Below are 14,435 nucleotides of genomic sequence, written 5' to 3'. Positions count from 1 at the left end.
GAAGTTGATGTAGCCTTGTGCACATGCACATCAGCAGACCACTGCTGACACCATCCAGTTCTGGAGTCAGCCTTTCAAAAAAAAAAAAATGGATAGGGCTTTGAAAAAAGGATGAGGATGGATTTATAAAGAGATTTTAGAAGAGCCTGATATGGCGTATCCAAGCCAGAACCCATTTCTTTACAGAGCACTAGGGAAGCTTTAATAAGTGTGTCTGATGGGGCAGAAGACTGGTGTGCAGCCTTCACAGGCACCCACTTTGTGTCCCATCAGGTTTGCCCCTCAACAGTACGCATCAGGTACATTTACTGTCTCCTAAGCTGCAGCGCAGGACCAGAGCACAGTAAGCAGTTCTCTGTTGCTTTGGTTGGCTGTGGTCAATGGTTGTTCCCCACAATAATTGCGACATTGATCTCTCTCATGTCTACTACATCCATTTTCCATGAGGAACACCCCACAGAACAAGAAACATCAGATACACCCTCCACCCATTATATCACAAGGAAATCCCATAATGGGCAGGAGGGACTCCTGGCCTTTCCAGGGATGGAGAGCTGGTGGCATTTGAGAAGCCTTGTGCTTCTCAATCCACAAGATTGAGTTGCCCTGTGAAAAAGGAACTTGCCTGAAGAACAGGAAGGAAGCTGGCATCTCTTCTGGAGAAGGGCCCAAACCCTTTCTCTGTAACTTGGGGAGATAAACAAGCAATCTGCCTTGGCCCATCTGGTACTTCCCAGAGCCCAGAGTTTCTCTGTACTGATGGACTGGTGTGTCCTGTTTCCATCCTTGTGATGCATCTCCAGAGCCTTGGCAGGCGGCTGCTGCCGGGAGGTCTCCGGCTTCTGGCCCTGCAGCTCTTCCCTTGCTGTAAACAGACGTGTTGCCTGATCCCCAGCCCCAAAGGGAATTTCCAGCCCCTCGCACTGCTCCCAGCCCATCGCACACCGCCTGCAGCCACCCGCTGAACCAAAGAGCTCGGATGCTTGCTGGCCGGCTGCGACATCTCAAGCAGAGTCGCTGCTCTAAACACGGTCTTCTCTGTACTCTGGTCAGTGCCTCTTCCCCTCTGCCTCCCCTTAGAGACCAGTTCAATGTGACATATGAGGCCCTTTCCCCCTTTGTACAGGGTGATGGAGACAGCAAGATGGTCTTGGAGACAGCCAGGGCTGTTGAGGTATGTAGACACTGGATAGAGGGACATCCTTGCGCACTCAAAGCAGACCTGCCTCTGGTGGCCATGCTGTTGGGTGGCTTTGCACACGCCCATGGGTCCTCACACTCTGTGCACTGTGAAGGTCCAGCTCCCCATCTTAGGACCAGAGTTCCCATCCCTGCCTCCCCCAATGGGTCTTGTCCTGACTCCTTAGCAGCAGAGCAGACCCTGTGTACTGCAGAGGTCTGGAGGAGCTCAAGGCTGCCAAGACAAGATTCAGACCAGATCATGCCCCATGTATCCCAACAGTAATTGACTGTGGTTGCAATCAGAAAGGGGATTTTGCACCCCCAGGAAGACCACAAGGGCCATGGCTCTAATTCCCATCTGCACAGGGCTCTGCTCCAGTACTGAAGGTCTCTGTGAGAGTTGCCAGCATTGCAAAACAACAGCCTCACTGGAGGGAGAGGGGGAAGATGTACAAACCAGCAGCAGAGAACTGTCTGCCGTTTCAGTGTCAAAAACTCTGGGGATGCTCCTGCTCTCACTGTATTCACCTTGGGAGCAGAACCACTGGGGGTCTGTGAGCCCAGAGCCCACCTCCCCGTGTGAGTTGCGTGCCAGCTGCCCAGTGGAAGGACCTTTGCACTAAGCCTAGTAAACCAAAGACCAAAGCATTTCCCCTCCTCGCCGCACAGTGGAGCATCCCTGCATGATGCAGCAACCAAAGCCTTGTGGACAGAGAGGAAAACTCCATTCTGAAGCTAAATTTGAGAGCAGGAGAGGTGGGGAGCAGAGTTCAGAGCATCTCCTGCTGTTTCCCAGATGGGTATGGACAGAGAGGATGGTTACCCGTGATGCTGGCAGCGCTGCAGGGTTCAGAGCTGCAGGAAAGGGGCTTCAGACCCCACACAGACACCCCTCTATTTGTCTGATGCCTCTGTTATCATGGAAAGGGGCACCATGTGCCTTCAAACCAAGACTTCCTCTGAAGCACTATCTGCATTTTCTCTTCCAAACTGTAAGACCCCGCCAGCCCCTCAGCTCCCCTTGCCAGAGAGGTGACAGCATGCAGGGGCAGGGAAAGAGTGCACAAGCGTCATCACAGCCCTGCAACAGTCTGGTACGATGCCCTGAAACCCCATGGGGTGCAGGAATCCCCGTCTTCCTCTCCTCTTGTCTGCGATGGCCCCGGGGAGTTTGTGTGTCCCCATCCAACTGACTCGCCCTGTGCCAGGGCAGCACTAGCACACACAAAGATTGGTCTAAGCATGTTTGGGGAGAGGGTTTGGAGCATAAACGCACAGGCTGGGAAGCGTGTTTACAACCGAAAGCACACAAAAGACTCTGTTCTCCAAAAGGAGAGGCTGGAACAGCCAGGGTGGATGGCCAGTGTTGCACCTCTGCATGACTCCAGCTCCTCCTGCAAGTAACCTCAGCTTGGGTGACTCCCATCTCCTGTCATCAGGCCCATCACACTAACCCCATCTCCTCCCTGCCTCTCGTTGAGTGCCTTTTCATCTCCCATCCTCGTGACATTAGCCCCTTTGACTGGGGCAATAGATCTTCCTGGAACCTGTTGAAATTTGCAATCACTTATATATTGTAGGGAATTAAAAGATTAAGAGTGTCTCCATGCTGGCAAGCCTGAGCTCAGCGTCCAGGCGAGATCGCACACAGCCGCTTTGGCTAGAGCACTGCAAAGATAAGGATAACTCTCCAAACATTCAGGCAGCTCTTGGAGGTCAAGTCCCTCTCCCTTCCCACTGGATGTTATCTGCCTTGGGATCTCCTGGGTCACACACAGATTTCAGGAAAAAATCCCGTCTTATTTAGAAACTTTCAATTGCCAGAGATGTCCTCTAGCTTGGGGATGTGCTAGGGGCTAAGTGTCTCCCCAGACACGTGCACCATCTTTCTGGTCACCCCTGTACCCCTGTCAAATATTGGCATAACATTTTCTTCTAAATCTTCTGGAAATCCCCGCTGTCCCGAGACTTGGCCGTTGCCTGTGCTCAGCACGCTTTGCTGGAATAGTCATTTTATATATGCTAACGCGAGTGACGCAGGACGTTAGAAGAGCTCTTCTGGGGTGGGCGCAGCCCATCTAAGATTGTACTCCCAAATCTCCCTTCGAGGACCTCCCTGAAACAATGTGCTTGGTCTGTCCACTTCTGCCACAGTTCCTTGAGCGCAAGAGACCCTGGCGTGCTGGCCGCAAGCTGACCGAGGAGAGCTGGCTGCAGAAAGCTACGGCTGGGGGACCTCCGCCAAACCCTCCGGGCCATCGGCAGCATCCCCTGTGGGTCTCCATGACAGCAGCAATGCCTCCCTGCCCCAGAGCACTCTCAAGTCACCTGTCTGTGCTGCACAGTGCTAAGACTGGGAAACCCAGTGGTCTCCTCCAGCCTTAAACACCTAACCATGTAAGCAGAGGCCTGGAGCAACATGAAACAAGGGGTCATGTGGCACCCACAGATTCCTCTGTCCTCATGGGACGGCCAGGGCTCTCTTGACCATCACTGGCTGCCAGATCGTCTGCTGGCCAAATCCGCCAGCACACCACACACTGCCCACTCCCTTCTCCCACCCCAAGGATGCCCCCATAAAAAGCTGTCCTTCCAGTCCCTCAGCACTAAACTCAATGCAGAGCAATTTCTGGGAAGCTTTGGATCTCACATGTGTTTGTCGCACTTCCCAGGCTCCCCAGCTGCCCAGCTGTTCCTTTCCATTTGAGCTAATCACAGAGATTAAGGCAAAGACCCAGCCTGGAAGGTTTGCAAACAGCTCCAGCCTGTTTCTGCAAACAGCTTTTGCAGTCCTACTCCTGCACAAAAGCACACGGGCTAATAAATCCTGTGGCATAAGTGCAGGGGATTCCCAAGAAGGGCTCGGTGCTAACCCAGCCCAGACAGGAGCCAGCCACCAGCTTAGGGACATTGCAAACCGCAGGGCTACCAGGTAACGGTCCTTCAAAGGAGAAGCTAAGCGAGAGAGCAAAACTGGAGATAAGGTGCCCAGCGCTGTCAGAAAGGAGTCGTGTCCACAACGCATCTCACCCCGGACCCTGAGTTCTGGTGTCCCACTTCCCCCCAAGAAGTCTGCCCAGCTGTCAACTCCGTCATTCTGAGCACACAGACCCACTCCCCCCCTGCCAGGGTCCCAGCAGGGCATAGTGGAGCTGAGCAGCCAGCCTCCAACCCAGTCCTCCCAGCCAGAGTCCCCCATCCTCGTGCTGCTCCACGGCTGCAGGCAGTAGCTGCTGGCTGGAGATGTCCATCATTAGATAGACTCCAGATTTTGCAGCCTTTGAACTCTCATGGTCAGGAGACTCCAAGCCAACATGACAGAGAAGCGATCCTGCATCTGTCCAGCTGTGTGCTGAGGTTTCTGCAGCCACCCACCGAGCAAGCCGCTGTCTCTGTCAAAGTAAACAGGTTGTCCTCCCTCTACTCACAAGCTCGAGGGATTGCTTTGAACCCCCAGCCCATCTGTAGCCCCATGTTTGCCGCTGTACGAAGCAAGCAGCTCGCAGCTGGCCTCGCTGTGACTGCACAGGGAAAGAAGGGGTGCAGCCATCTGGGGGTCCTGATGGACTGCAGTGTATGATGGACAGTTGACAAACACGACCCTTCCCAGCCATTCAGCACGGAGTCCCGAGGGACAGACGTGAGGGTGAGCTGGGGAGGAGGGAGAAGCCAGATGCTCCCATAAGAGGGTTTTGTGGTTGAAACGCACTGTTTTCCCCCAGTGTGGTGGAGAAGGTCCCCCAGTATCGTTACTTTTGAGGTGAGGAAGATATTTCCTTGGGCAGTTTGCCTGCTAGACCGTGACAGTGGGCTAAAATGCACTGCCCTGGTGCCCATGTGCTTTAGGGACACAGGGTGGTTGATGAGCTAACACCAGGCCAGGAGCAGAGCACACAGCCCATTTCCCTGGCGATGCAGGGAGCCAAGCAAGCCTGTCCAGCTCCAGGCATGTTGAACGGGGAGGTCTGTCCCCCTCTCCTTCCACTCCCTACCACCAACCCCCTCATCCACCCCAGGGCCAGCACAACACAAGGCTGGGGGGATTTACAGCAGGCTTAAACGGCTGCAGACGTTTGGCCTCGCCTGCAGCCATGCCAGGACCTCCTCTGCCTACCAGTGAGTGGTTCTGAAGGCAGGCAACGGTCACTGCTCACACTGCAGCAAAGCACAACGCTCAGGCTAAGCACGGCTGGAGTCTGGCAGGGCAGAAGGTGAGCAGGACCTGCGATAGCCCTGGGAGCAGGGATCCAAGTGACCCAGGTGCAGGGAGCCTGCCGGGTCTCCCATCTGCGGTATCTCGGCTGGAGAAGATCCCATCCCCTTGTCGGCACAGCCAGTCGTTCCCAGGCTGATGTCTTCCAGGCATGACAGCCTGAAGCTTTCGCTGATAATACAAACAGGACAACTTGGACCCAAAACCTGCTCAGTTAAACCAGAAGCATTGCTCAGATTTACGGAGGGGAGATTTTGAGACAAACAGCGTAACTAATTTAACTGAGGAGCACAATCCGAGGAAGTAACAGGAAAAGTACTTTCAATTCTCCTCTTTGTTTTTGTGTTGTTTTTTTTTTTTTAAAGAAGCGTGTTCCTGAAAGGGACATGGATGAAAGGCATGGGTTTCCAAGCCAGGGGAACTGCCAGAGGAGCACTGAGGACCCCGTGCTAACCAGGGTTACCAGAATTTGCAGCACTGATGAATGTCCTCTCCGTGAACTGTGGTGAGAGGCAGCTGTTTCTCATTAGCCAGGAGGACAAAAGTGTCCCAGAAAATCACAGGGAGACAACCAGACAGAGAAGACTTTTGAGTGACTAAATGTCCATGGATGAGGGACAAGGAAGGACAAAAAGAGCAAGAGGAAACTACACAGACCCGATTTCTCAACTTTGGAGGCAGTGGCAGTGGCTGTTGGGCAGAGTGACACTGTGGTGGCCACACAGTTTGTCCCTTTCCCTGCTGATATCTCCATAGCTGCAGCCCCCGGTCTCTCAGCACCTCAACCGTGAAACCAGGGATCACCTGTTGCTTCAGAAAAGACTCCTGCATTGGCACCTCTGGATTTAATGCCGTCGTGGCCCTGGAGCGACGATGTCTTCCTGAAGCAATGTTCTGGCTGCTGTTGCACCACTGGAAGACCACTGCGAGTGCTGATAAATTGTGCGCACGCTCCCTCACGTGCTTTCAAGCCAGGCCAGCTAGCACCAAGCTAAGTGTATGGGGGTGAGCAGGGTCACGGACCATCCCCCAGGGACGGGGGATGCGGCCGCTCTGTCTGGGGATGAGAAAGCTTGGCCCCAGGCTTCTCCCTGCCAGCTGGCCGAGGTGCTCAGTGGCCTTCCCGCGCACGCTTAATCAGCTCGTACAGACGCAGTGGTGGCCTCATTAATCACCGACAGACTTGGGTCCCACCAGGGGCTAAGGCAGCCCGGCCAGCTTCCTTCCTCTGTGTACCCGACACGTTCCCCGATATACACCCTCCCACTTCTGCATCATAGGCGTAACCTCGTGCCCTGCTCCGTTCCCGATGCGGATATCAGCATCCCACTGCTTTTTGTCTCTGAAGGCAGCTCTGGCCTCCCGTCACCCAAGCTGCTCGGCCCCCAGCCCCAGGGCATGCCCTGCGTGGGACCTCTCTGCCCCACGCCACTCTTGGCTGCTTGCACCGCAGCCCTCTGCATGAGGTGATAGGGTTTGCAAACGCTTTCCAGGCAGCTCCATTGACTTCCCCTCTCCTATCTCCTCCGGAGTTGGCAGAAGAGCACATTGGGATGAGTTTGAATTCAGAAGGAAATACTAGAAATTTGCTTCGGTTCTTGTCCAAGTTTGACCATCTCCTCAAGCTATTTGGTCCCACTCTTCTCCACCAGCTCCAAGATCCCTGTGCTCCAAGCAGGTCCTTGCCAAGATCCACTCATCTTGAGGCTCGGACCAGACTTTCCTCCCGGAAAGCATCGGGCAGTCATTTTCTCCAGCCTTCCCCCATCCCTTCTTCAGGCTCCCTCTGCCCAAGACCATTTTCAGCTGCTGATCTCCCCAGTCTCCTCCTGCTCCCTTCACAGACTAACAAACACATCTTGTGGACTTGCAGACCAAACTAGGTCTCAAGTCCAGCCCCCTAAAGCAGGGGCAGCAGTGGGATCAGACCAGGTTTCACAGGACTTTGCCCATCTGCATCTTGAAAACCTCCAAGGCTGAAGATGCTACCACCTCTCCAGGCCCCTCTTCAAACACATGACTGCCCCTGTGGAGAAAAACTTCCTCACACTACAAGCTAGATCACTCTCATCCTCCCATTATGCCCCTCCACTAAAAGCCCAGCTGTGTCTTCTCAATAATGTGCCTGCAAGTGTTGGGGGGCTGCCTTAAGTCTCCCCAAAGCCATCCCTTCTCAAGGCTGGACAAGCCCAGCTCCTCCAGCCTCTCCTTGCAGAGCAGGAGCTCCAGTCAGCACCATTTCAGTGGGCCCTGCTGAACTTGCTTCTCTTTATCAATGTCTGTCTTGTATTGAGGGGTCCAAAACCTGGACACAGTACCCAGACGTGGTGCAATGAGCACTCAGTAGAGGATAGTTGCTTTCCAAGGTCAGCAAGAAAAAGCTGAGCCCTTCTGCCTCGTAGCAGCTCAAGAGCATTGCCGAAATTATTGCTCCACCTGCCTTGTAGTGAGAGTCAGCTCCTGTGTGCCCAAAGAACCCATGGGTGATGCCCAGCTCAGCACCAGCCCCGTGTTTCTGCATTGTCCAAAACCTCACAGGGCAAGGCGGTGGAGGAGGTCTTTTTGAGACAACAGATCTAGAAAAGAAATGGATTCCCCTGCTCTTTGGATGCCTATGGGAATGGAGCAGCTGCAGGATGCATTTTCCACTGACCGAGAATGCCTACGGCCAGAGGGAGCCAGCAGATCAGCTTCTCACCACCCTGAGCCTCACTGGTGGCTGCATAGCTGCCCAGTCCTTGCAAAGGTTTAGCTCCTTGCTTGTCTGCTTGTGCCTGCAGATTTAATCTACAACCATTTAATTTCCCATCCTGATGAATGTTATCAGCTCCAGAACTGGTCCCAGAGGAACAGGCTGCCAGGTACCTCTTCCTCGAAGATGGCTACCAGTGCCCAGGGTCACCACACTCTCCCAAATCACCTCCTGCCCCTACTCAGCCCAGGGCAACCTCGAGTCTCCAAACTGTCACGGGGACCCCCCGCTCCACTACGCTTCCGAGGGTACCCATCACGTCCTTCATAGCACAGGGAAGGACAAGAAATGACAGCACAGCTTGCAAACAAGGTTCCACTGCATCTCCGAGTTTACATTGTGCAAACGTCACAGAGAGTGACGTTTCTGCAAGAGTCTGCAGAAAGCTGCAGAATGGACAAAGTAAGTAGGGAGCTACTCTGGAGACTTTGTGAGATAGGTTGGCAAGCAGCAGTGACTAAGCAATGTCAGGATGATTTCTTCGTGGGGGGCAATTCAGCAGACTGGTGATCAAACTTCTGAAGGGCTGCAGACAAGAGGAGAACCGTTAACATCAAGTCTATGCACACACCACAAGCAGACGTTCTCTTCCAGCAGCAAGCTCACAGGGTGCCCCCTTGTCCGGGGAGCAGTGACCTCTCTCCACAGGCTGCTCAGATTTATTCACCATCCTGGGGTTGGTGGAAGCAGAGGTGGAGAGCTGGGAAAAAGAGGCCCCTTCACACGGGGTGTGCTCCCATTCCCCTTTAAAAACTCATGTGGGAGTTGCATTGGTTTCGCTTTTCTCTGCTTCGGTTTTTCCCAGAAAGAGCAAGCAGTCATTCTCCTTTCAGGATGCTTGTAGTAACAGCCGTGCCGACCCTGTGTGCCTGACTCACATGAAGGATGCTCTGTGCTCCATGGAACGTGGACGCCTGAGCAGGGAGATAGCCGGCAGACTCCTGCCTGTCCCAGCATCTCCTGGGAACACCAGGGAGATTCCAGTTGTGTAAGCAATAAATGCTATTGCAGCTAAGATGCCTCAGCCCATTCTTTCAGGGCTCTTGGGTGCAATTTATCTGGGCAGCTACTTTTGAAATATCAATTGCCCTCAATGTATGTCTTCTAGCATCCCCTCTAGTGCCCAGTAACTGGAAAACATTTCACAGCCGTCCTCGCTTCTTCCCAAATATTGAATACAGATATTGCCTCTCTTTCTGCATCTTGCGTAACAGCATGCTCATTCTTTTTGGAAACACATTTAAAAGTTGAGGATATGTTTTGGTAGTAAAAGCTGTCTTCCTCCTCCTCATTGCTGTGGTCAGCCATGCATACCTCCCAGGAGCATTCACAGTTTTATACGCTTCCCAGCTTCCCGTTTGCGTCTGCTCACACCAACACATCTGATTTCAGACAGCTGGTCCCCCTTCTCTGCTGAGCCCACCAGTGAAATCCCCTTCCTCTCTGCACACTTCAGGCTTCAGCCTCTGATAATGCGTTTGTAAAGCACATGCCTTTTCACTTGTTTTTTTTCCAGCCCCCACTGCTCTGCTTGCTGCAAAACTTGCTCAGGGTACACTCAATCCCACTGTCTGTGTCATTGATGAAGATGTTAAATAGTACCTGTCCCTGCATAGACCCTTGGGGGACACCACTCATTACTGGTTTCCACTTGGGCGTTGAGCTGCTGACTGTAACTCTTTACATGCAGCCATCCAGCCACTCCCTCATCTCTCGCATTTCCCAGACCAAGCAGAGATTATGGCTGGTCAGCATCACCACAGTACCTGAGCACCATTAGCCTGGCACGGGCAGCACGAGCACATGTGTCTGGTGGCAGGGGCACTGCGGTTTGGTTCTACGGTTTGCTTGCATTGCTCCTGCAAGGGTGAGCTGTTCTGGACAGGGGTCTCTTCTGAGCTGGAGCATATTAACCTGAGAGGTCGCACAGCCACCTGGTGTGGTATTCTCGGGGGGAGGCCACCAAGTGCCTATTTCCCTTGCAAGTCTCTGTTCCTGGGGGTGCTCCTGGGATTGGTCCTCCAAAGCATCCATGGCACACCCATCACCTGTGCTTCTTGTCACGGCTCCAGCCTCAGGTTCATAGCAGGGATCCCATGGATAAAGGCCAGGGAGACCGTGGTGGACGCAACGACAGGCATATCCTGTGCAGTGCCGAGCGCTTGGTCTTCCCTGGCCGAATGAGATTTGGCAGCATGGGACAGCCTTGACAGAGCACCGCTCACTGCCGGGACCCTGCACCAGCACAGGCATGGCCCCCAGCCACAGTTCCTGTCCCTCTGTGCCACATGCATCTTCATGGCTCAAGGGGCTTTACAGCCATGAAGAGGTCCAAGGGAGTAGGCAGACCCCAGCTTCACGGAGGGTCCTCTCTCCAGTTTCAGGTCCATGTTGCTCCGGCTCTCAGGGGAAATGAGGTTCAGCGCTGCCTCACAGGAGTGGCCAGGCTGGGGGGAGCAAGAAGGGAGAAGGTGTTGAGCAGAAGGGTTAGTGGTCCCTGGTCCCTGCGGCCCCACTGCAGCTGGAGGAACCACTGCCATGACAGTCGATGGGCACTGGCAGGGCCAGGGACACAGCGTGGGGCAGGGTATGCGCTGGCCCCACAGGGACGTCCCAAGCTGCTGATGTGTGACCTGCTCCAACTTAACGAGGAGTGCACTTTGGCTGCAGCAAGGGGACACAGGTGCCAGCCACCACCTGCAGGAATTCGGGCAGTGGCCGATGCAGCCTTGCCATGGACAACTGCACTGTCCCAGGAAGCTTCACAGCTTTATCTCCAGCTGTTTTCTTGCGATGTGCAGCTAAATCTTGTTGCATGCCTCCTCCCTGAATCCCAGATTTAAGACAACAACAGGCACTTCAGCACCAGGCTGGTTCCCATCCTCAGCCATGCACGAGCATGGGATGGCAAAGTCGGTTTGGTAGCCATCGTCTTCCTTTGGCAGGATCAAAGCTGGTCCTGCTGCCTTGCAGGCTGCATTGGAAAGGGCTGAGGGCACTGTGGACAAACCAGGAGACCACAGCAACTCCTCTTCATTCCAGGAGCAGGAGTATCTATCTCATGCAAGATGTTCCTCAGTGATGGTGGTTGGATGGAGGAGCAGACCCCAGCCGGCAGCTTTTCAGGTCACCCACCTATCTTGCAGCCCCAGATCTCTCAGTCTTGGGGGTCTTGGTGGCAACCAGGACCTGCAGGCACTGGCTGTGCCTGCAGACCCGAGCTGGTGTCCCTGTGCAGCTGTCAGCAGGTTGGGTGGGAAGAGTCCAGGTAGTGGTCACTCAGAGAGTGGACCTCATTTTCCTTTGGAAGGATCAAAGCTTGTTCTCCTGACAGTTCTTCTACCAGTCCTGCTGCCTTGTTGGCTGGGCTGGAAAGTGCTGGGTGTCTGTGGACAAAATGAGAGTGCACAGGACTCCTCCTCCCTCCGAGGCAGCCTGCCATCCAGGCGAAGGAGGCTGTCGCACATGATGCTCCCCAGCACTGGCTCCCAGCTGTCACAGGCAAATCAGCATGGACCCTCCTAGGCACTGGTCTCATCTCCCCCTTTCCCTGCAGAAGCACCCCCCTCCCAAACAGCAGCATCTGCCAGCCGTGGCAGATGGCACCTCTTGCCATGCTAATGAGCTGGCAGGATTTAATTCCTGCCTCCCATTAACACTCATTAAAGTGTCACTTGGTCATTCTTCTGTGTCTGTCACATCTCTGCCACTTCTGCTTCAAGACATTAATTCAGGGCTGCCTCTGGGGTGGCTGGCATCCCTCTCACCGCAGCAGGCTGCCATCTTGCTGCCCCCCAAACCCCACGTTAAACGGGTCTGAAGAGAAGGCAGGCACAGAGCAGCTTGACCAGCACCCATGCGATGGGAGGATGGATGGATGGATGGATGGATGGATGGATGGATGGATGGGTGGGTGGCTGGGTGGATGGACTGGTCTTAAACCACAGATTGGGTTTGCACTCAGGGATTTCATATGGTGTCCCCACCTTGCCCGAAATCCCACATCCCCACCACAAGCACAGAGCCACAGAAAGATGCAGCCAGACCTACCGCAGCATGCTGGGGGCCAGAAGTAGGTTACTTTCCACCATGCATAGAAATGATATGATGCATATTCATCAGTTACAGTTGTGCGGAGATTACAGCAGTTGCATAAATTGCAGGTTTAGGGATCGTCAGCTGCTCACCATGACTTTCCCAGGGCTTCCTCCCCTGAAAAAGAGATGGAAATTGGAGTCATCTTATGAAAAATAAAGGTCAGCACTTTAAGTGATGTCTTAGAAAAATACTGTTTTCTTGACTGACTGTACATTTTTGCACCCCTCAGGTGAACAATTCAGTGATCATAAGCCTCATCTTATTATTTAAAATTGTATTTATCAGCTGTAACCATTCTCAATACATTTTCTTTCTTAAAAATCAATTTACCAAACTCTTTACAGGTATGATAGAAACAAATTGAATTTGAAGCCCAGCCTCACAGAATCAATGCTAAGCAGGTCGCTGCATCTGTTTACAAAGGGAAAATATTCTTCCATGCAGCTGCCTTTGAGCATAGTAGAGCCCAGGGAGCCTAAAAGCTTTGGAGAGGATTTGGGGATCGATGCTCTGCAATCACCCACGAAGGCACGAGCTGGGGGTGAAGGTGCCATGAGCCAGCAGTGTGCCCTGGCTGCCAAGAAAGCCAATGGGATCCTGGGGTGCATCAAGAAGAGTGTGGCCAGCAGGAGGAGGGAGGTTTTCCTTCCCCTCTACACTGCCCTGGTGAGGCCTCATCTGGAGTAATCTGTCCAGTTCTGGGCTCCCCAGTTCAAGAAAGATGAAGAGCTACTTGAGAGAGTCCAGCGGAGGGCTACGAGGATGGTGAGGGGACTGGAGCATCTCCCCTACGAGGAGAGGTTGAGGGAACTGGGCTTGTTCATCCTGAAGAAGAGAAGGCTGCGAGGGGACCTTATAAATGCCTACAAATATCTGAAGGGTGGGTGTCAGGAGGATGGGGACAAGCTCTTTTCAGTGGTGCCCAGTGACAGGACAAGGGGCAATGGGCACAAACTGAGGCACAGGAAGTTCCGTCTGAACATGAGGAAGAACTTCTTCCCTCTGAGGGTGACGGAGCACTGGAACAGGCTGCCCAGGGAGGCTGTGGAGTCTCCTTCTCTGGAGATATTCAAGAGCCGCCTGGACAAGGTCCTGTGCAGCCTGCTGTAGGTGACCCTGCTTCGGCAGGGGGTTGGACTAGATGACCCACGGAGGTCCCTTCCAACCCCTACTATTCTGTGATTCTGTGATTCTGTGCCACAGGGCGAGAAGTCCCGCCCCAGTTCTCCAGCTGAACGAGGCTCTCCCCAGCCACTTAGCACCAGCCTGGCCATGCCACCAGCTTGAGCATCTGCCCCAGACACTTGTCACCAGCCCAGCCGTGCCACTGTCTCTCTGGTGTGTGCCTCCTTGCCAGCCTCACCCCACGATGCTGGCTCCCTCTGAAGCGACGATGGTGTGGTAGTGCTGCATCCAGCAGACAGACCACTCTCAGGTGTCACCAGCCTTACAGACCTCTTCAAATGCAGCTTGGTGGTTTTCACCCAGTGCACACATAGCTGTGAGAGACACCATAATGGTTCAGGTTCCTCTCAGCCATAGGGTGTGAAGTTAACCCTGGGGGGAAAACATGCTGCAGTGCTTCTACCCATCCGCAACAGACAGGTCTCATCTGAAACTCTGAATCAGCCATAGCAAGGAAGGAAAAAGTCCTGGAAAAACACTGATGTGATCAGGGTCTGTGCAACACAGAGGCTGGGCAAATACTCGTTTCTGCTGTCCGCTTCCTTGCCAACACAGCGAGACCTCGCAGAGCTACCCCCTGCACTGTCAGCTGCACAGAGCAATGATTAGCCAAGCTTCTGACTGCTTTGCTTTCTCACAGCTTCAGGTACTGCTGAAGCAGGTTCATCACTACCCTGCGTCCAGCAGATGAGGTATTACTGCCTTTCAGTTGGGGAGCGGCTGCAAACCAGCACAGAGTGACTGGAAGCATTTTGATATTCTCGTATTTTGGGGTGTCTGTGACCACCAAAAAAACCTGGCTCTTTTCAACCAAGTCTTTCATTAATTTTTCATCCAAAAGAGAAGCTAATATCTAAATGCAAAGCTCCTTGCTTCCCCAAATGTCTCATTTGAACTCTGTCGGACTCTCAACACCATCCATTTCCCAAGCAAGTGCTCCAAGTGCCTTGGGATAACAGTACAGCTCCCTTTTATTGCTCCTGCAGCAACCCCTGTATCATCATC

This window comes from Opisthocomus hoazin, chromosome Z, assembly GCF_030867145.1.
Source record: "Opisthocomus hoazin isolate bOpiHoa1 chromosome Z, bOpiHoa1.hap1, whole genome shotgun sequence".
Taxonomy (NCBI): domain Eukaryota; kingdom Metazoa; phylum Chordata; class Aves; order Opisthocomiformes; family Opisthocomidae; genus Opisthocomus; species Opisthocomus hoazin.
The sequence above is the reverse complement of the archived record's forward strand: the minus strand, read 5'-3'. Positions refer to the sequence as shown.